This window comes from Phaenicophaeus curvirostris, chromosome 1, assembly GCF_032191515.1.
Source record: "Phaenicophaeus curvirostris isolate KB17595 chromosome 1, BPBGC_Pcur_1.0, whole genome shotgun sequence".
In the NCBI taxonomy this organism is placed as follows: Eukaryota; Metazoa; Chordata; class Aves; order Cuculiformes; family Cuculidae; genus Phaenicophaeus; species Phaenicophaeus curvirostris.
In genome coordinates this window covers 103,486,361-103,511,030 of record NC_091392.1, presented here as the reverse complement: position 1 = coordinate 103,511,030, position 24,670 = coordinate 103,486,361, and the positions used below count along the sequence as shown (strand labels likewise).

At 36.6% G+C, this 24,670-nt stretch overlaps 1 protein-coding gene across 7 annotated transcripts in view; it reads right to left on the bottom strand.

The window, feature by feature from the left end:
* The window catches only part of ROBO1 (roundabout guidance receptor 1), a 618,408-nt gene that overhangs the window by 111,670 nt on the left and 482,068 nt on the right, over positions 1-24,670 (bottom strand). The gene's annotated exons all lie outside the window — the stretch shown is intronic.

The window sequence follows — 24,670 nt, the reverse complement described above, 5'->3', positions numbered from 1 at the left end:
TCCCTTAGGCTGAGCATATCATTAATTTAGAAGAAGTCAATGTTACTACATTTTCACAGAAACGTAGTAATTTTTGTAGCTTCATTAGAATATGTTCTTTCACATCATTTGGCCAAGTCTAGGCCTAGGAAACTCTAGTTCCCTTGAATCATCCACTACAAATTTTATCAATAGCTGCATGATTATTTTTCTTTCTAGGAGAGGAGAGACATCATACTGTGCTCAGCAGATCACTGCACAGGACACAGTTTAACAGAATAATGGTATTCCTAAGTCTTGCCAAGTAAGTGGCATTAGGTTTAATATAAAAATAAATACCTCAAATTATAACAAATATAAAGTTTTAGACCTCTCCACAGCTGTTACTCCATCCACACTGAACAAAGGATACAGTAATGGGAAAGTACATTACACTCAAAGGACTCTTAAGATTTTGACAAAGCTGTCACTTTTGCTACCTGCAACAATCTTGTGTCAACAGTAAATAGTGCCAAGAATCTGCTGAAAAAAATATATCCCCCAAGCCACTGACCATAGATGTATGGACATTCACTACTGAATAATAGTTTGGTTGTTAATGCTGCTTCAAAGTAAGATGTGATTTATTGTTCGACATTAAGGAATGTGGGTGTGCTTACAAATTGGCAGGTACAGCACTACCACCAAACCATTCCTCGATGTCAGGTTTTTCATGCTGTTAAGACCTTTAAAATGGTCTGAGGGCTAACAGGTCATCTGCTTTGGGACAGAGGGATATACCTTTCTCACACTTTCTGCAATGCTATAATCTAGCCTAGAAAGTTTAATTAAAATTAAAAAAGGTACACCTACTGCTATTTGTACAAAAACCTGAGAAAGCATGGTCCATCTAAGAACAAGGTATTTCTTGCTCTAAAATCAAAAGACATGGATGGATATTTTCCTTCTATGGACTAGGGAAAATTAAAAATGTTTTCAGCTATAAAATTAATCCAGATTACATCCATAGTATGTTTTCAGAAAGGGGAATGATGCCATTTTTAATTGTTCAGAAAGGTATGTCAAAAGATCAATCCTTTAGCTTCCATCCTGCTTTCAACAAAACTTTATTAAATTTAAACTGCATTCTCTTACAGCTTCCTTACTACATTCTTTCAAACACTGATGCATCAAAATTGGACACGAAATTATTTTGGTTATGGCAGCATTAAAATAATACTCACGTGCACTTAAAACATTATATGTGCTTATTCCATTTAGACTAAATACGGCATTAATAACCAGATGTAATTTCTTGTGTTTCCAAGTAGCCCTCAAAGCACCCATACACAGTAAATCATGTAGCCTAAGTAGCTAGGCTGACACTGCTTCTGCTGAAGTCAAAGCATTTTTCTATTTACTTTAACAGAGATCTGATCTGACTTGGAGCCACTAGTCATAGTTCGTTGTTTTTTTTTTTTTTTCAATTATCTAAGCTGAAGTACATAAAAGAAAGAGAAACAGAAGTGGCACAAACTTACAATTCCTCCCCCCAGCTCCAGCTCCCACTGCTAACAGCACATGAAAATGCAGAAAAGTGTATTTCCTACACCACAGTTCTATCCCAACACAATAAAAGAGGTGTTGTGACCATAAGTAAGAAGTCTGTTATTACTGCTGAAGACTGTATTGCTTGGATAAAGCTAATTTTTATATATATATACACACATATATATATATGTATAAAAAAGAAGTGCCCTTAAGATCTAAGAAACAACAACAACAAAAAAATCAAGTGAAGTGGTCTTAATAAACGATAAGGGCTTTTCAAGTCTGGAAGTCCTTGAAAATCTAACAGGAAGGCCTGTCAGATAGCACCTCAAATGGCTTTTAGCACCTTTGAAGCAACAAAGAAGTCCAGTACTTGCATACTAAAACCAAATTACTGCAGTAATTTGTACAATCCTTAGTCTCAGATCAGTTTTACAAGCATAGGATCTTGCCTGTAAATGAAGAACTTTCAGCATAACTGAATGCCTTAAGAGGACATCAAAGGTGCAGGACATAGATACATCAAAACAAGTATTTTATTTTTACTATGAAATACTTTGGGTCTAAAATTACATAATGAAATGCTAACAAAATGTAATCCATTTGAGATTACTCCACAGATAGTCATCATGTAATTATTTTTGCAGCTGTAAAGTAGATACATGCTCTGTTTTTTTTGCCTCAGGCCCTGGCAATCTTGCATAAGGTTATAAATTTTAAATTTCATCCCTTACTGAAAAGAAAAAAAAAATATTTTTTTCTTTTCTGTCCTTGCTATACAAGGCTAACTGTAAATTGAGAATACATTTCCTTTTGCAGATGTATTAAAAGCATATACAGAAGTATATACAGCACAGGCTATCAGTCACCAAAGGGTCAAATTTCACCACATGCACCATTTTCCGTATATATATATGCAGGTGGAATGAAAGTAGATAAATAAAGGAGATGCTTACTTTTTGTTCTATTTTTTAACAAATACAATGTAGAAATTTCATAGCTCCCTCCCTACATTTCTGACCTACTGTGCGTAAGATTGTCTAACACTGTACTCTAGTACTTTCTAAAATACAGCAAATAATGATCACAATTATCATCATTGCATGATCTTGCTGTGTGAACTCTGAACTCCTGTGTTCGTGCTGAAAACATCTTTATGCTATGCTTACCAAACTAATCAAGTTCAAGAGTAACTTTTGTAACTCCACTTTAAAAGTCAATGACTCCTACAACTAAAATTGTGTACTAGTCAATCAATAAAGCAATTACACTTTCCTCAGAGAATCTTTCCTGGAGCAGAAGGGAACTAGTAGGCAGAGGATAAATTTTTATTGACGAGCAACATAAGTAGAGACAGTATTTTTTCGTGTAAACCCTAAGCAGTGCTTTTCAAAATACAGAATCTGGTGTTTTTTCCTTAGAATTCTTCATCGGCCACTATGACAAAGAGCAGGGAGTCATCACTGAGTGAAATGGGAGGTAGATAGGCAGGGGTGGTTTGCATATACACACTGCAGATATTTAGGAAAGACTACTGTTAGTGTTTATCATTAAATAACCGTGACCTTGTTCAAAGATAATAAAGAAAACAAAGCTAAATACAAGAAAAAAGAAACTAACTAGAACATTTAAGTCAACAAGTACAAAGAATTAATTCATAATGATCACACTAATTACTATTGTGGATATCATGACGTAACAGGTTGTATTATTTAAGAACTGGAAATAAGAAAACATCCTGGAAATTTTGATTACAGGTGTATTCTAGTCAGACTGGCTAGACACTTCAAGCTAAGACCATTTCAAAGCAGTGCATGAAAATATATCCAGTATCTCGAATCAGCCAAGATATTACAGCCACTTGGTGAACAGAGGAAGAGAGGGAAGTGAAGATTGGAGTGCGGTTCCATAATCAGATTAAGACAATCTTAATCCATTTCAATTTTTCTAAAAGAGATCATCCAGACTTGCTTCCTTCTAACTTTCCTGCATTGCCTTGGACAAAGCACGCTGTTTTGTAAGGCTAGTTGCAGGAAAGAGATCAGTGAGCCAAAGTATAACACAATTAGTCAACCAAAGAGGTCACAACAATTTCTACTCTTTCAGCATGAAGATAAATTAAACGTTCCTTTGTATTGTAGCACGTGCTTCAGAAATGTGGAAAAGTGAATTAAACAGAAGAAATGCTTATTCCTCATGCTTCTTTACAAAACAACCAGACCTCGACTAATACACAAGTTTCCTCCCAGCAAACAAAAATGTGGTAACATCAAACTATGTGCTAAAGTTGAGCAATGCCTTGCCCTTTGGCTAGTTTTGTTACAAAATCTCCATGCAATAGATTTAATTATTTTAATTCTATTCTAGCAATTCTATTATTTTAATTCCTGTGAATTTATAACAAGTATTTCTTTCCCCCCAAACAACAGTATTACAAAGAATGTTTCCATCTAATATGAGGAATAAAACCACAACAATGTGCACATGCTGTGACATGCTGTAAGATTAGGAAAATTAAAAATGAGTTGAATGTTCTAACCTCATGGACATGTAATCAAAGAGAAACTAGACACATAGCCCACCCTTTACCTCTTTCACAGAGCCATCCCTCCTACAACACAGGACTTCCCCAATTACATAGTCTAAGAACTTGCACTGAACAGGTTTCTAGAGATAAGAGGCTGCTCATTGCAAGGAGACTGATTATAATGTGCAGTTCGATGTATGAAATAGCAGCAGTGAAATTAGATGACACTCCTAAAATGTTAACAAAATGTATTGCCACAATTACTGTTAACCATTAAGTTGTTTTAAAATGTATTCTCTCCCAAGATTAATGTTTTTGATTGATTGCTTTTTATACCGCATCACCAAACTAGGACCTTAATATGTATTGAAGGTCAATAGTTTCCTTCTCTGGAAAAAAACTGTCATTCCTTGGTATTTTAAGCAATATACATTAGCAAATATAGCACATGCAAGTTTCTAAACCATAAATGTAGAAAGGTTCCAAGGAGTGCTGCACCTATTGGATAATATCTTCTAAAAGATGCTGATTACAACTACAAGCAATATGCTTGAATCAAGCAATATGCTACACTGCAAAAGCAATTTAAGCTTGAGACATTTGGCAATAAAAATACTGAATGCATATAATGTTGTTAAAATAAATATAATTATTGTCGTTATTTATTTTTCATTCAGTCATTAAGAAATTTAACATTGTCAATAGAAAGAAATGCATGCTTAAGGAGCAGGTTCCAACAAAGACTTCTACAAAACCATTGGCTGAAAGTTACTGATCTTAATTACAAAAATTTACGAAAATTGCTAACAATTAGTCTGATGCGGGCTTCAAGTATTGCCAGGAATCTCACTGAATCTAGCTGTCATCCCATAACAGTATTTCCATGTGTAGAAAGGGAAGTGTAAATTAATTACAAGATGAATTGGGAATCAATTAAATGACCAAATCTGATAATTCACATGAAGAATAATTTAACCCCTGTGAGAATGGTAACTGACAGGCCTAAGAGGGCACACTGCAGCACTGGGAGTCCTAATTAAACCCTGAAGGATCTGTGATGCCTCGGGCATGCAACTCTGAGAGCATCCCTTAGGTTGATTGAAAATTGGAAATAGATAAGGAGAATGGACCTAATTATTAATTTGATTGACTGTATGCAGAACGTGATTCTTCTCAATATCTTCCAGATATTATAGTCTGTGACAAGGCATTTACTATCTGTAAGTCAGAACTTACTTCCTCGAAGAGTAGATTCATTTGTATAGACTGCAATAAGTTACTCACTCATTCTAACAATTTAGTTATTTGTTTTTTTATTATTATTATTATTATTATTTTACTGTACATTTCATTTTAGAGCTCTGAGGTTATTTGAATCATGCTTCATTACAGACAGTATTTTTAGCATGACTAACACAGATTTCCCATCTTATAGATACAAATAAAGGGGCTTTAGACACAGCTCACAGAACTGTGTCTTTGGGAGATCACAAATTATTTTTCCCTAGGCAAAGAAGGGTTTACATCTTTAAATCCAAGTAGTTGGGTGTGTTCTGTAAATAAAAGTCTTTTTACTGTACACTCCAAGTCAAGGTCCTGATGTCCAGCTTTGCAACAAACTGTTAGCTGCACTAGTTTTCCTTCAATGCAGATCATAATAGATGAGAAGAATCTGATTAAGATGTTGCAGCAAGGCTTCATCTTGGCCTTCTACATTAAAGCATAGAGAGATAATGGAAATGACAAAAGAGATATAAGGACCAAATAATGAAAGAGAAAAGGCGATAAGACCGAATTCACAAAAATGTCAGTGTTTTCCTTAACTCTTTATCAAACCTTATTTAATGAGCAGACACGAACTAACCCAGAAATACCAGTGTCCTGTAACTCAGGACTCCAGGAGAAAAATAAAGGGCAGCAAGGACAGAAGCAAACGTTCAGCCAGTTTTCAATGAGAGCTTAAAGCTCAGATATATGGCACTGGCAAAAGGAGCCAGACTGCAATTGATTGAAAACGTGTTGTCAAATAACAAGCTATGTAGGCTTGAGATGCAAAAAACTGACTCTCTTCCCATATTACCTAAACTGAAAAATCCCTCACTAGGCCAAACCTGAAGGAACCTTATTTGTCTTAACTTGTGCTGTTAAAAGAGGAGATATAGCTACTCCACAGACTTGCCAATGAAACTACAGCAGTGCCGTTTCTGTAGCACAGGCAAGACTTATAAGGCTGATGCTTGTAAAATTCCTTATTATCATCCCTTCACTCTGAAGAAGCCAAAAAAGCTTATCAAAGGAGATACTTTCAAAGGAAGAGACTCACACACTGGTGATAAGTGTTTCTCCAGGATAGCCCTAAATCTGCATATGCAATATTCCACTGTTTTGCTAAGGTCCTGCTTCAGGTCAACAATTTTAGCTGTGTCCTTCTGCTTGGCGTTCAAATTTTAGCATGTTATTAACTGTACCACTACTATCAATACTTATTGAAAGGACCCTATTTCCATGAAAAAATACCCATTATGCTCTAAAGTATTTTAAAAAGATGACATTTTAATATCAGAGAATAGACGATATCATTATCATGCTCAAGCAGCTAAGTCACTTCTATTTTAATATTCTGGTAGATTACATTCTGCCATTACATCTGAGGTCAAGCCTGAAACATCATTCACAAGGTGCAAGATGCAGGCAGTCTTCACAGCTGAATGGCTAATTCTAAATAACAGCAGAGCTAAAACCAGCATGTGTTGACACCAGACACTACAGATAGCAAAGCCATACTGCTCAAAAAAATTGCTGAAATATTACATACAATTTTATCATGTTCTGTTGTCATTCCATATTATAGTCTTGTATTGAATGGAACTAAAGACCACAGAGCTCCACCGCCTTTTCTCACCTCTCTGGACTGCTACAGAGCAGGATACATCTTAGATAGTGAATGTTTCCTTAATTATACTCTGCATGTCTGGCTGCATAAATACATCACCCCTATGACAATGTTATGTTGTTTCTTTACCTCCTAAAACACTCAAGATGCAAACTGAAAACAGATTGCCACAGTAGAAACATGTTAACTTTTTCAAAATTGTATTTATGCCAAATATCATATACTTTTGAAATTATTTTTGCTGATTTTAGAAAACATTCCAGGAAATCACTTCAGGGAAAAATGGCAGATAGCCTTATTCAGAGGTTATAAAGAAATATAGTCTTGATCTAATTTAATTAACTGCTTTAAGTTAGATTCCAAATGGTACAGGCAAATGTTTCTATTTCAAGCATATTCTAAGATATGAATCATTCCGCTTTCTTAGTATGACAAAGCACAGAACAATACCATACACTCAAACGTTTCATTGCTCAGATTTGGAAAAATGTCTGGACAGAAGTTTTCATGATTTAACAATGATAGCTCTTCATTCAGATAATCATCCATAGGCTTCAAATAATGTAAAATTCTACCGGGAGCATTACACAAAGTAGCAAAGTTAATGGCTACAACAATGAACAAAGGTATTGTAAGTAAATGGACTTTACCAAATTCACCAAGCTGGAACCCTGAATTGCATCTCTTAGAGATTTATACACTACCACAAACGGCAAAAGACAATAAAATCATGCAGAAAAGTACACCCACATTTGGACTCTTATTCTGGCTTCAGTCTCTATGAGATACTCAAAGGCAACGTGCCAATTGATTGATATGTTAGTATTTAATATGCAGTAAGTGCTACTGAGTAATCAGAGAAACTTCACCTGTTAGCAGAGTTTGCCTTATTGCTGGCAGAAAGGCGCGCATGAAGTTTACCAGCCCATGTGGTAAAACAGCAGCATGAACTCTGATTCAGAATTAACAAAAGGAAACAGAGGGCGATGCTCAGCATGAACACAAATGCATATAAAGCCAGCCAGATTTCATTACTAAGATTTTAATTTTGATTAAACACCTTCTTTTATATCGGGTCACATTAATTGTTTTCAACCTTCTGTTTTCATTAATATTTCAATACACAAGTAACATCAAGTTGCGGAACTTCAGTGCAGCAGCTAAAGATAGCATCTTTAATAACAGCTGCAAAAGAGATGTTGGCATCCATTGCTGTCCAACTTCGCAACGCTGTGAGGCACCATGGGCTAGCAGGGACTCGGCGGCATGCACAATAATACATCTGCACTTGCCACCAAGGAAAAGGTAAGTGGATGGCTGTAACATTAGCTTAGTCTGTTTGAAATAGGAACTTACAAATGCATTGAACACAAAACAAACTAATGTAATGGAAATGGCTGTGAAAGTCTAAAAAGGATCAAACCAGTGACTGCATTTCATGGAAATGCCGCTTTCATCATTTTTTCACACCCTGTGACAAACAGCAGTAGAGAGCAACTCCTTAATACCTTCCCAGGAAACAACGGTGGTAAAGAAATTGTAACATGTAATTCTACTAATTCAACTGTTGGCTTTTTCCCCCCCCTTGTTTATGTTATTTCTAACTCTTAATGATGAAACTTAAGTTTGGATAAAATTCAAGAGACCACACATCTTGATTCTGTACAAGATCTGTTGCATCCTTGCTAAAGCCACAGAAATGACAGTACTATATATACAAAAATCCAGTGAATCAATGCACCTGTTCAGTCTAAAACGGGCACCTTTAAGAATGTAATACTAAACAGAAGGGAAAGAGTGAGTGCTTTTAGCAGCAGAGAGAAGGAAGCAGTGCCACAAGCATTTATTCTCAATTTTGTGTCAAACTTCTGTTTTCACTGTAAGTCTGTATGAATAATGCCTAGGTAGCCTTTTGTTATTTTAGCATGGAAAACTGAGCAGCAGACAAAACTATCTGATCTCTCAGAGGAAATTTTTTTAGAGAGCAAAGTGGTAACTCTATACATATTCATTTAAAAATCCAGTAACAAATACCTCACTAAATTCTGCCAAGGTTCATGGAAACAAATTGGGATTTGTACATACATCATTTGGATATAGGTCATTATCAAACTATCTAGAGAGTTAATCAACAGAGGACACTCAGCAAAATGAGATCGTTGCTACATAATCAGAAACACCAGAGCTGTAAACAAAGGAAATGCACATTATTCCCAAACAGTATAAATAATTTAAGACTTCCAGAACAGAAATTAATCTACATACCGTTTGAAGCACACAGAACCACCAATTCAGACAGAATAATAAAAGGTAAGGGAAAAACAGATGGATAATTAAAAAGATACTTCCCAAGTGGGAATATACTTAGCTTAGCAGTGCTGGTAACAAGTAAAGAAATATATGTAAAGGAAATCCTATTATCAGCATGTATATTTAATATTTTTTTTTTAGAAGGGATTGCTTTTTGGTTTTTTTTCCCTCTCATGTGATTGGACACTGAACCTGGAATATCCATCAACATTTATCTGATGAACTCTTCAGCTTTTTAAAGCTTCAGTGTTTTATAGGGCATTATTTGCAGAGAGATGGAAACAATCTGATTTGCCCGTATTTGAGATGGGCATTATTTTACCCCTCACGGTCCTAGAAGTCCATACCCTTTTGTCCCCAGATGAAGTCTCAGCAGCCTACTTCAAAGGAAAAAGATATTCAATGGTGTCTTAACCTTTCCTTTGAAACTGAACCTCTAGATCCAATATCATCTAGCAAGGCTAATTGCACAGTATGCAAGGGAATTACTATTATTTCAATATAACCCACCATTGAGAAATGATGAAAGCTGAGGTGCTGTTGTTTTATATAAAGACAGCACTGCAAACTCATTATCAAAGATGAATATTATTGCACAGGAAAACCAGGAAAATTTCACAAATAATATTCATAATCTTAACAATTATACTCAAATATCATCCAGCTTACCCTGCAAGGAAAAACTTGGAAGAAGAGAAGAAAAACGGGGTGGGGGATGGGGGATGAGGGATGAGTGCAGATATGAAGAAAATATGTGATTTCATGGGTAGATCCACTATATATCTTTCATCATATCAACTCACTGTACTTGCTATTTATTTTACATTCAGATATCCTTACTTCTACAAGTTTTACATTTTCCTATAATACAGGTCCAAATTACTCTACAAGTTCATTAAAGTAGAAAAAATATGGAAATTCAACAGAGAAACCAATAAGAAAATTTAATCCTAAAAACTGGAAATGCTATCTTTTTTATTAAAATTATCAAGAGAGTGACATGTGCAAAAGTAAGGGTATGACATAAACAGGAATTTGGAAAACTCTGATTACATTAAACAGCTTCAACTCTAAGAATGTAAACAAAAGGTGACTAATTTGGAGACAACTAGAAACTTTAAAATAAGAAAGAGGAATCTCCTACTCCTCATCATGAAAATCTGTATCTTAGATCAGTTCTGTGATCTCCGTCAGTACAGAAGTAAAATAGAAGTACTGGAATCCAAGTTAGGAAAGTACTTAAGCATATCCAAATGTTTCTGGAGCTATGATGAGTTCAAGATATGCTTAAAAGTTTTCTTCAGCCAGTGAGAGACCTCTCAGTTCTCCCTGTAAATGTCAAAAGCAGGGAAAAGGCCTTCAGTCTTGTTAAAGCACAAGCATAGTGTTTGAGGAAAAAAAACCCAAAACCAACAGGCAACCACTGCCTACACCCCACTCCCATGTCAAAAAAAATACCTCAACCAACCCACCCAGATTAACAGTAACAATCAAAACTTCTATAGAATGGGACCTGCCTTCTCTATGACTTTCTTGCATAAGTGTTGGGAGGTACAATTACATTAATTACATACAGCACTGCTTCATCCTACCTGTGACTATACACCAACAAGCATGGATAATGTTACTCAGAACGCAACAGTTGAACCCAAAGTGACTAACACCTGGTATGCAATAAGAATATCCAGCTCCACATGAGATACCAGGGACTCAAAACAACTTTGTCCACTTATAAAATACACTCAAGGAATCTTTTATTATTTTTTTTTTTCACATTTAGCATATAAGGTGGTTGCAAATTTTTAAGATTAATTCTTTTGTACATTTATATATATATTTTCTCCCATAATGTCCAGATACTTTATTAAAATAGGTTTTGTTTCTCCTGTTTCAAAATAAACAGGCACTTGCAAGTGCATGTACTCTATCATAAAACAAAATGTGTCTAGAACTCATACATGTTTTCTTTAGGCAACATGATCGATCATGAACAATCAAAACACATTTTTAAAGACAGCTAATCTTTTCAGAAATAGGCTGGATATTACTTAATAACTTTAATTATTTTTCCACGTGAGTCAATATTAGTAAGTTCAGCAAATTTTTAAACCAGCACCCAGTATTTTAAAATACATTTAATGTTAGATGTAAAAGTCAGCCCTGACATATTTGATTTAAATGTTTTTGAGGAAACAGCTATGAAAAAGAGCAAAGAAAATAAGGTTACTTTTAATTAAACACAAAAATTAATATCTAGCACAAAATAACACGTTATTGATGTGGTAATTAAAATATTGTGTTCTGAAAGATAAATATATTAGCAAGCCAGAAGGATCTGGCCTTATTTTATTATATTTTAATAGAGAGGAAATGGAGTTAAACAGATGGCACTCCAATTTGTCAATGAATTCAGCATCTGCAAGTACATGTTGCATAAATGCCAATTAAAATGTGTCCGAGTAAATTTAAATCCCATGCTGATGGAATTTAAGGCAACCTAGCTGCTTAAGATCAAGGTTAAATTTAATCATCTGCTCAACTTCTAGCAAGTTGCTCTCAAATTGTTCAGAAATTCCCAGTGAAATAATAAAACAGGGTTCCTATTGATTTGTATTTATTTACATTCATAGCTCTCATGCACTAGACTGTGGCACAAAGGGGAAAAAATAAATGCCACGTGAATAATCTGACAAGTCTAAATTGAAAAAAAGTACTTATTTGATTTAAAACACTTCTGCAAAAAGGTTCTGCAGAACTTTCCTTTTGGGTAGCCTTATGAAACAACACTTTAGAAATGTCTTAGTAATTTTTATTAACCACAAAAGCCTCTTTTTACTTTCCTCTACTTTATTACTGACTAATTATCAATATCTTACTTTAAGTTGTCAACTAAACTTTCATAAAACACATAGTGAATGTTGACTCTGATATAGTAAAATACATACAGAAAAGACTATGTTGAAACTGGAGCAGTGCTGTTACACAACTCTAGTGGTTCTAATGCAATTTGGCATTGAAATGTCTTGTAATAAAAAAAGCTCAGATATGAGCAGTATAAACAGTAACTTTGGCATAAAAAAAAAGTTATAGAAAAAACTTCAAAACTCACAAAACTTTAAGTTTGTCATCTATTTCAAGTATCACAAAGCACACTTCAGCAGATCTGTACCCAAGAAGGCTGAGCATCCATTCTCATGAGCAAAGAGAAGGCATTTTTGTCACATGCTGAGCCATCCATAAAAATAGGGTATCATTGATTGAACTGGAGTAAACGTAGAGCAAGCAAAGCTTGGATCTTTTGCAAAGCTAATCGATTAACTTCCTTTATACATAATCCATGTGTGCAGCCTTTTCCCATACCAATTATTTCATGCTGGCAGTGTTTTGTTCAGGGATAAGCCAGTCAGAAATGATAAAACCTACAACACAACAGCAAATGAAATTAAATGCCTGAAGTGCAAATTACTATCTAGGAAATAAAATCAGAACTATTCATGCATGTATACATACTAGCAATAAATTAAATTATAGTAGTCAGGGAAAAGACCTAAATGTCATTATGAAGAGTGCAGTAGAAACACTGGTGTCGCACTCAGCAGCTACAGAATGAAAGCTTTCCTTGAAAGTGGAAAAACAAAAGACTTATCACTGTTTTCTGCAATGGCAGGAATAAAGCGACTCAGCAAGAAAATATGCATCCTTAAGTATATTTGATGGTAGAAATCATCCTGGATTTTCAACAGTTCACTAATTTAGCAAAATCTGTGTTTTAGGCGCTTCTGCAAGACTGACTGGGGAAGACATCCTCAGGTCTTCTACAAAGGCCAATGCTCAACAGAATGCACACAATGAACCTGATTTTCAGATCTATTAATCACTGAGCTACTGAATCTCTGGCTAAGGATCACCACTGAAAACTAGGGACCTAAGCATTTTAATAAAAATGGACAATGCTGTTGGAGAAGAAAGGAAATAAAAACCCATATAAGACAGGGCCAACAACAGACGTGCTTCCTAAACTGAACTGTGAATTGGGTAACATCAGCAGAACTCTCAGATACGAAAATAACTTAACACAACTCTTGACTGCCTTGACTTGTAGACTTTTATTGCAGTATAGTACTGTAGGAACAGTAAAACACTTAAATGTTCAGGCAGTCAAAAGTCATATAGTACAGCATGAGTGACTGTATAATTTACTGGGAAAAGATCACACATTCCAAAATAAGAAAATTTGTCATTCAAGGTACCATTCCCAAGAAAAGTAAAATAAAAAAGAACCTTTCAAGCACTGGTAGTATTCAGCACAGCGGGGAGGCTGAGGAAGGAAAGACAGATGGGCAGAGTAATTTGGCACTGCTGAAAACATGACCTGGTACGCACTGAGGGTAAACCAAAAAACGATGGTATCCACTTCAGGCCCTTTCTGTCCTCTACCTTTACCTTCTGTGAGAGGCATTTTTGTTTGACTCATCCGAATAAAGGACTGAGGGGAAGAGGAAATTTCAACGGACAAATGCAACAGTCTGAAAGCCAGATTTGCTGGAATACCCTGAAGGAGAGTGCCAGCAAAGAAGGAGAGGTCTGTGTGCTGTGTTCTTTGGTACTTTTTTGCTCTCTAGTTGTTATTCCTGATTGCACTTGTGCTTGATTTTGTCTATCGGCTCATATTCCAGTCCTCTTCAGGGGATTTCTATCTTTGCATTTAGAAGTTTTACAAAAGTTAGGGCAGGCCCACTTCCCCAGTCAGTTTATTATGGGTGAATGGCACATACATCACAGCACACTATCAGATTTTTGAAAGTGGATTCAGACTTTTCGATAGCTTCACAAACAGCAAGTTTTGCAACTGATGTTTCAGACATATTTATCTCAAAGGACTTGGAAAATGAATGACAGAGCATCTAATGGGATAGGTCATGTCCTGTCAGTCCTACCAAGCACGAATTCTCACAATGGTTGCAACGTTACTTGGATTAGAGCCTTTACTCTAGCTTGCAATCCATGAAATAAAATGATTCAAAATTTGTAATTCTCTGCAAGTTGCACAAGGAATAAACACTTAAAAATTCAACTCAGCAGTTTTCATCGCTTTCTACTGTAACAGCTGCTGCATTTATTCAGAAAAGGCAACCTTCTAGTAATCTTGTTCTGTGGCAAGGAATGAATGGAAATTTGATTTTGACCTCACTTTATGACCTCTACAAAAAGAATTATACTACAATGATTTTGTGTCTTCATGTCAGCATGTCAGATAAATATTTTATTCAGTTGCTAACTGCATAACGCATTTCCAAAGCAACTCGAAATGCTGAGTGTATTCTTAAAATATTTTGCTAAATGAAGCAAAAATTCAACTAATTTTTTAGTATTTAAATATATTTGACATTTAAGAAATATTGGACATATTAGCATTAGTAAGAATACATTATGCATGAAAAGTTTTAGCTTCCATTAGGAAGCAGTATCTATGAATTATACATCTTTTTCTAGTGCCTTTGTGTGTACATAAAACATCAATTTGTGGCTACCCTAAAATAAATCTATATTACAAGTAAGCCATTGAATGTGTCCCTTACTACCTTTTGGCAAGTTTGGTCTAATCACAGTTTTTCCACTAAATTACTCAGATCAACAGAAACCCAGCACAATTATACCCTGCTCTAACACAGCGCATGATCTTTGGTTATGTGGGTAATTGCCCGGGTGGAAAATTGCAGTGAGGATGATGGTACAGATGTTCCTTCTCAGCTGACCAAACGAAAGGAAAGAAAACAAGGAATTCCTGTTTCATAATGACTTCTATTTAAAATGTACAGTTTTATATACATTCACAGACATAAACAAATATAATGAGAATTTTCAACAGTTTTTCCTAATGGAAGATTGCATTCTACAAACTGCAAGAATGTGCACTGACGCTTATTAAGTCAAAGTTGTTGAAGAGGTTTCCAAAGCAGGACAGATAAACTGGAGAAAATATATGCGAAGACAAAAAACAGGCGTTTTCAGCACTGACAGAATAGAAAAAGATTTACCTTCAATCTGTTACTGCCATGTTCACTGGTCCCTATCTCTGAAAACAGAAATCGCACTTCAGGGGTATGAAGGTAAGTCATTATGAGTAACACCCTATTTATTTATCATAGACTGTTGCAGAATCATGCCCACAAAAGGGATATCTCCTGAAATCAGTCTTCCAGCTCTCATACCCCCCTTCCCTCATCCTATCTTGTTCTTTTCTCCCCACAGGTACTCCCTGTTTTGTATTCCCTTAGGAGATGCTTACCATTAAAAGTTTGTTCAGTGACCTTCTACAAAGTTGTGTGAAATTTTTGTATCTTGCAATTAATTACTGTACATTGAACTCAACTTCCACCATGTAGCATTGAGAATTTTTAACATTTAGGTTATTTCCTAAACTGCCCTGCTTACTCTCAAATACAAGCAAAATAAACAAACAAACCCTAGCAATTATTTTGCATCAACATACATTGGCACTGGACTTCAGTTATGGCAATACAGAGTGATCAAGAGTTTTCTGTTACAGGGAGACACAACAAGAAAAGGAGACACAGAGCTAGCCAAAGGCAGCGGAGAGCTTAGAAGAGCACCTGTTTGAAGCTAGAACACTACAGAATCCCTCTGTATAAGCCAGAGACGTTTCTATTGAAATCAGTAGTGTAACGTACATCAGAAGAGCTGGAATAGAACTTGTGCTGACCCAACAGAACATACGAATGGCAGCAGTGAAAATCAAATTTCCTTTCTTCACCAACACTGAGAAATATCTGGGCTTCTTCCACCAGTATATCCAAGAGAAACTGTTTAGGTTGTTAAACACCTCTAAATTCATCAAGTCCAACCATAAACCTAACACTGCCAAGTCCACCACTAAACCATGCCCTCAGTGACTCCACATCTACAAATAACTGAGAGATCTGCAACATGTTACGTTTCCAGTCTTTTGGTCACTCATCAGTAGAAGCACTGCAAATGAGAAGGAGGAGGGCAAAAGTTAATAGGTGTTTTATGTGCATAAAGGTTTATTTTTGTGAGAGGTGCAAGAATCTATGGGTTAAAAATAGCTGCATAACAAATTCTGGTGACATAGGCACAGGTCAGGCCCACCTTCCATAGTCTAAGCAACAGTGCTTCACTGTTGTCTGTCTTAAAGCAGACTTTTTTTCCTAGTTTGAGTTGCCTGGACACAAACAATAGCCTTTCTTACTCAACATAGATATGAAAAAGACCAAGAGGCATTCACGTCAGGCTCAGACAGCATGCTGCTATCACCTGTCTCGAGGGCTCCATTACATCTAAGCCTTTTATTGCGGAAGGAAGAATGACTCAAATTCAGAGTGAGACTGAGGACTAGGTATGGATTAGCTATCCTCAGCCTCATTTCTCACAAAATTCAGATGCTTATGTGTATCTATATTTCACGGTTCACAACTGAGTATCTTGCAAGGTGAGTAGTTGCTGCATGAAAGCTTGCTGGCACTCTTTACAGCTCCTTCTATGATGATTCCATAACCACTGCCCCTCTGCACTGCTTTGCTATTCACTGTAAATATGTGTCAGAAAGGGAATAAACATCCACGTATGGTATCAACTGCAAATAAAAATCAAACATATTTTTTCAGACATCTTTTTACAAATCACGCTAAAAGCCATCTGCTCAACGTTAGGCTAGACATAGAAGCAGAACTACAGGAACTGCCTTTCCCTAAGGTTTCTAAATACTGACAGAGAACAGAATATGCAGTCATTTTACAGCAATATATGCACCGTTATGTTTGCATATTCCCGTATGATCGCTAACCATAAACAGGGATGAAATTGGTCTTCCTATCAACCTCTAGTATGTGTTCTATTTATCCTCATTTAGAATAAAGTAATCAAAAACATCTGACAAGTGTTTAACAATAACAAATATATAATTACTGAGAGTTACAGATGGAAGGAGTAAACCCACTAGTTTTCAGCACTTCATAACGTTACCTATCTGAAGGACAGTTAGTTCCCATTTGTTTCCTTTGCAGAGCACATACCCGTAACTACAGACTAGGCTTATGCTTACTTTGTAATTCAGCTTTACAGGCAATTAAGATGAAAATATGGCATTCTCTGGTTTACGTTACTCTCTAAAACAGCTGGTTGAGGATCAGTCACACAGGGCAGGTTCCCAAGATGTGGACCACGTCTCAAACATGCAAGTGACAACAAGTCAGAAGAACCATTTCATTTCTAAGTAATGGCCTAATATCCATAGACATAGTTAATGACTAAACGATCTCTGTCATCCTCTTAAACTTTCAAATATTTGCTCCATGAGAATGGGGGAAAAAAGGACAAAGTGGAGAACTTACTGCCTCATAGCAAAAGTAAGTCTGAGGCATAACCTTGCCCCTCCCTCCAACCCAAAAACCAGACTGTAGTGCAGGATTTTAGCTGCTTCTATCTGGTTAGGCTAAGCACTGAACAGTGTGTTTCTCTTCAGCATGCCCTGGCCACAGCTTCAGCCAATCAATCTGCACTTTTCTGAGAACAGCTGAAAACAGCTTTTTCTGCAAAAAGTATCAACTTCAGAAATTTTGTGAAGCATTTCTTGATTTGACTTAAATCACTGAATAACTACCACAAATACGCATTTAAATTTCAGGAATGTCATATTCACAATACTTAATTGCCTCCTAAGCAAAACTGACACCCATAGTATATCTATGCCGATGACACACACAGGTTACCTTCCACACCCGAGAGGTCAGCAATGAAGTTCACATCTCCTTGTTGTGATTCACGAAGAAACTTTTAATGTTGTCTTTCTGAATAATGTCTCAAACACTAAGCTTTTGTTTTATCTGAACAATAAAAAACAAGTGTTGGCAGCTCCATTCTAGTCTTATTTGTGAGCTCTGTTCTCCACAAAAAAATTAGGGATATTACCAGAGTAACTTAGCATGCAGCTGTTTTAGGCATCAAACTACTTTAAGTATTCGGTGTTGAAAATCATCTTTTTTTACAGTGATGCTGTCAAAATTCTTTACTTTAGCAAACATTTCAGCATCCAGTTTATTAAGTAGTACTTCTAGCTTATAATAAAACATACTATGACATGGACTGTATTTTTGATGCTGTGTTCACAGAAACAGCTTGATGTGCACACCATGGAATTTACCAATATGGTAAATTCACATGATGTTTCAGCGTCAAGAAAATGGACTAATCTCTTGGTGCTTCTAAGAAATGGGAAGCTCTATCTTAATCGGTAAGTGTATATTTATCTGTACCAAAGTACCAAAATGAGAATACCAGGACTCACTCAGGTTATATCATTGTTGTTTCATGACTTTGAAAGCTTGCATAAGATCAGCAATGTTAGAAACTGATGATGCAGAATTATTGTTGAACTGAGTACGCCAGCCCACTAGGTCATCATCTAAACGCCCTTCCTGTTCCACTTTAAATCCTATACATCTTGATTGGGCCACTCATGGTGTATCCGCCTTCTCTAGACAGACTGCTGAGAAGCTACAATCGAATTAGCACATCCCTACAGTGAGGTATCAGTGATGTGGGGATTCCACCCCAGATCTGAAATCAGTGATGTCACATAATTCATCACCTGAGGTAACAAACCAGCTCATCAACATTTACAAATCTACGAACAGAACCACAGTGATTGTCTCTGTATCATAATCATGCTTTAATTTTATCCAATCCCAGTTTTCTATCATATGGCTTACCACACAGCTAAAGGTCATAAAACATTAGAAACATGAAGGCCATATGAAAACCTCAGATAGATATACAACATGACCTAGATCTAGACGTAAATACTGAAACCTAGATAAATACTGAGAGGATTTAGATCACTGAGCCCCTAAGAAACTAAAATGGCTTTATGTTAATGAAAAATCTTTCCATCCCCTCCATATTGACAGAAGTCCATGCACATATGTTAAGAAATTCAACTTATTCATAGTTTGCTGTGCTTAAGGTCTTATGCTTGCCACAGACACACAGATTTTCCTTGACCACACTATCATCAATACATTAACCTGAGAATGCATTAACAAGATGCTTCACTGTGTTTGTTATACCCACATCAAATTCTGAAATTAAGGCCTGCAACCCAATCATTAAATAGATTTAAATCTTATTGAAACTGTATGAGTGAGATTTTCTATTGTCTGTTTATAACATAAAAAGCACTGTAATCATTTATGTGATATAGATCTGCTAATTTCCATTCACCTATTCTAATGGGAGCAAGAGGTTAATAAAAAATGCTGATTTAAATGAAATGTACCAGAATTGGAATCTCGTCTTTTAATTTGCTCTTAATACTATCAAATCCTACAGCGTAAACAGCTGTCAGATTCCTGAGGCAAAATATATGAGGACTTTACATCACTGTTTTTACTGGATTATGAGGCTGCTGCCATATATAGGCCTAGGCCACCATTTTATGTACGCTCAAACTAAATTTACATTTTTTAACGAGCTCCTTGAAGCTCGACGGATATTATGTGTACTCTAATTATTGCTGTACTTTAAAGTTATAAGTAATTACATTAACTTGAATTCAGCACAGACTGTTAAAGTTCAGGAATATCTACAAGAGGCAACAGGAAGAAAGAAAACAACAGTTCACTACATGCAAATATTGACTCTTCATAGGTTTACATGCTTTTGAATTGCCTAAGTAACGGTCATTTTCGGTAACAAGACAAAACTACACAGTCTTTTCAGAATCTGCACCTCCATAGATATGACTCAATTCAGACCACAAGTAGAAATCTTTCTTACTGCCTTCCATCCCTTTTTCACATACAAAATACCCAAACTAAGAATCAATAGTTGCACATGTTTAACACTCACAGCACATTATTTATATATACACACATACAAAACAATATACATGTATCAACATGACATGCCTGTCTGTCAGTTCTGAAAAAGCAGGTGATACGCTGGAAGTCCCAGTACCTGCTGAGATCCTGACAGTGGCTTTGTGTCCTTCCAAACAGCTACATTAGACCTAACACAAGAATCCGTTTTCAAGCAAACCTGCTTCCAAGCACACTATGGCCATTTCTTTTGGTGGTCTGTTGTTGAATTTTTAAAAAATAATTTAAAAAGCCTCATGCACAAGCCAGCTCCTCCGTAATTTACCTGAGAACATTTTTTCAGTTAACTACCGTGACTCCTCCTGTGGTTGTGGCTATGGTTTTTTAACACTGCCACAAAGCTCACTGTTAGCAAGACATTGTTGGATGCTTTTTTTAAAGAAAAGTATGGGAAAGAGATGAACAAATGTTAAAGTAATGCCAATCACCAAATTTATACCAATAAAGTAAATTCAAAATTTAAAATGAATAATTCATTATTTATTGCACTCAATAACTATGCAGGATTTTATATCTGGGTATACTGGTGGACGATATTTTCAAGCATTACATAAAACGACCTCTGCAAAAAAGACAACTGTTATCCATTATGTTTTCCTGGGTGTTAGCCCGTTAGGAATGTGAAGTGGTTAAAAACTGCTTCCTGAAACAAGCTTGTAGGTCAAGCACAAACATATTCATATGTGTAATGAATGCAATGTGTGTTTAACATAATCAATACAGCTTTGTGTTGAAGTACTTTGTCATCACTCATAGATCATCTATATTCTACAAATTAATTCATTTTATTAATTCTAATACAGAAGGTTTATTAAAAACTCAAGACTCTAGTCTACATTTAGGTTTGCATTAGACAACTATGACCACGTGACTGACTGATTTTCTAAATTAAAGTTAAAATTAAAGTTAACATCTAGATAGAATGAGTGAATGTTGGGTCTGTTACAGAAGAATCTCTGCAGAAGAAGAGCCAAACTGGTAATTTATAATGCTGAACTCCATTTCAGTGACATTTAAATAATAGAAGGATTTATGAATAGTTTCTCTCCTTGTTATACCCAGATTACTATGTCATCTGGGCGAGGCTGAGGACTTAAGAGTATTTCACCTAAACTAATAAACCTATTTACTGAATCTGCACTAAGTGCTGAAGTTTACTTCTAATGAGTGTTGACTGATCTTGGCAAATAAAGTGAATTAGACCACACATAGTTGAGCCAGACAAGTCATCACTAGTCTGTCTGTCCCCAGGGGACAGAATGAATAAAAACTGTTTCTCAGCTTATTTTTTTTTTTTGAAGGATCACCACAAATGTTCATGTTGATAACAGCACTATCTTGACATCCTTTCAGAGCTGTTCTTAGCACTGTTAGTATCTTGTCTTGTTGAGACTTTCTTACAAGTTAAAAAATGGAGCCATTTTAACAGTTTATTTTATTTTTATCTATCCAAACACTTATAACACACTCATCACCCCCATGTCGGTAAGCCTGAGATCTGAGTGTTGTCATGCAAAGGATTAGCGTGCAAGTCCCCTAGGGCTGGAGTGCTCCACACCAAACAAAGGGTTTCATCACTGGTTTCCAGCACAGTGGTGCTGGGGTGGAAAGGGGCTCTACTCCAAGCGGCACTGGACTGAGGGTCAGTGGATCTGGCTGGTTTGACTCAGCTTTTTCTGACAGGCTGAACAACTCACATCACATTTCTCTGCCTCAGTTTCCAAGCAGAACGGAAACAGTTATATCTCTCAAAAGCCTTCAACATCTATGCTTGGAAAGCCTAAATTCTCCAGTCCTATTTGCTATGAAAAATGCAAAAAATACCCCTGAAAGGTTGACGGGGGTCTTCTACCATGAGCAATGCTGTAATGCCACCCGCGCCGTTGCTCACCTGAATTCAAAATAGGGAGAATAATCCCAACTTAATGAAAACATACACATGAAATACTGTGCATTTAAAAGTTTCACTGCTTGAAGTGAAAACATGAAAAAGCATTTTTGTTTCCCTGGCTTCATGGAAACTCACATGCGGCTCAGATCAGGAAGCAACTGTCCTGGATGTCTGCACTGATCTCTGGACTCGAGAACAGTCAGAAGAAGGGAAAAGCCAACCTTGGGGATGTACCTCTCATTACAAATGTAACTTGGCAGAATTAATGACTTCTTGTTCCCTGGGTGCCTTTTGTCCTCGATGTTTTGACTGCTGAGAAGAGAGCGTGTGAGCACAGTCAGAGGTCTGGCGAGCCGTCCCAGCCTGGGTGGGGCTGAGGGGGGAGCAGGGCCCCCAAAGCAGGGTGGGAAAGCCTGGGGGGTGGGAGGAAGGCTTGCCCTACCTGTTCCCAATCCCTAACACTGAAACACAGAGGAATGCTTCTTCCACAGAAAGTCATGAAGGGTGCCTGTACTTACTGCTTGTTTGTACTCACTTGTGCCAGTAAGACTTGGGAGACACATGCTCAACCTTTCCACATCAGTAAATGCAGAATTGCATTGCTGAAGTGCAGTTACCGTACTGAGTTGTAACCGGATTTATTCTTTCATGGGCACTTACATTTGTGCTGCCTTTAACCTGGATTTGGTAAATTTCACAGTCACTGGCCTCCCAAAATTTTTTCCACACTTTAGCTGTCTTTAAAATAAAGAAAATTCAGGTACTATGTTATACAGAAATGTCATAATGGACAGATAGATTGGGTCTTCTGTAAAAACTTCTAGGTGTGAAGACAGAATGAAGGCAAGATAAACTCTTCCAAAACAAACTGGCCTCTTCTCCCAAGTGACAGGGGACAGGACAAGAGGGAATGGCCTCAAGCTCCAACAGGGGAGGTTCAGGCTTGACATCAGAAAAAATTTTTTCACAGGCACTGGCAGTGGCTGGCCAGGGAGATGGTTGAGTCCCCTTCCCTGGAGGTGTTTAAAAGAGGGTGGATGAGGTGCTGAGGGGCATGGTTTAGTGATTGATAGGTATAGTTGGACTCAATGATCCTGTGGGTCTTTTCCAATCTAGTGATTCTGTGATTCTGTGAAACAGTATACAAAGGTTCAGTATTACATTTCATTTGCAGAAATTGCAAGCTCCATTAACATTAGGCTCCCCCCCCAAAAAAAGAAATCCCAAATCAAAACTTAATCAATCCACTCCCCCTTTTTGGCAAGGATGGGTATTAGAGGCAGATGATTTGCAGCACAAAACTCCTTGGGCTGCACTGCATTCTGGACCGTATCACTATACAGGAAGCTGGAGCTCTTTAAAGGTTAGTTTGGAGATATCAAAAACATTTGCAGCCTAATGTAATAATAACATCTACTTAAAAGTAACAGTGCATCTGCTAAGCCTCTGTGGAAAGGACACAGCTCATTTGCTCCAAGATTTTCAGCTCTGCTTGAATGATCATAAAATAGCAAATATAACCTGCCATGAATTTTTTGTAAGTATATTGTGAGACGGTCCTGAAGTTCTTTTTAACTAAATCTTTTGTTACCTGTATGTTTCCCAGATATCCAGGATATGAAACTAAAACATCCTGGTTAAAAATAAAAAATAACTCAATGTCACTGTACTGTTGGAGCAGGAAATTTGCATTTCACATACAAGCTTCAGACAACCTGGAAAAAGTAGAAGGAATTGGGGTTTCCTCTAATTGACACCTAGTATCCAGATAAACTTGCACACATCTAACCTTTGTTCTCTTACTACAAAGCTGTTCAATTACACATGGAAAAATGGAGCACAATAAAAGTTATGGAATCTTTCCACACCACAGGAATCCAGTTTAATTATTCCCACTAGGAGATATGAAGTATTTCCTAATGCAAATACTGGACTCTTAGAACAGCGACATCAAGGACCTGCACTGAATTTTCCCCCAGGGGAAGAAGTATAAAAAGTGTTGCATTCTTCGCTCAGTTTAAGTACAATATTTTCTGATGATTCTGCTATGGAACTGAGAAGGTAAACCTCTAAGCTTCACAGAAGTCTTTGCAGATTTTCTAACATGATTTCTAGCATGATTGATTATTGTAAAATACAGGTATTTCTGTAAATATCAACAGAAACGTAATACAGTATGCTCTGCATTCATTCATGGACCTGCCATTAAAATACAAGTAGCTTTCTGTAAGCACCAAACATTTTAGTGCTGTGTTTCACCACTAGCTATGTAGCTACAAGTTAGTACCAGATACGATCAAAATCAGTGATACATTTGTAAAACATTAAAGACCAAAACTTCATTTCTAAAGAAATGCCCCATGAGCGGCAATAAACATTGGCTCTAATGATTTAATCAACAAGTCAAAAGATTTTTACGACACAAAATTGAAAACTAAAGCTTCAACCTAAGCCAAATTAATATCTACTGCCAAACACTGAATCCAGACTCTAAGCAAGAGGAGTTTCATCCCAGTTCTCTGCCAGTGCACTCTCTGACCTTGTTCATGGTCACCTCTGTGACTCTTTCCATGAACTGTTCTCACACAGCTCTCCTCTCCCACTTCCAAGTTACCTCCAGTGTT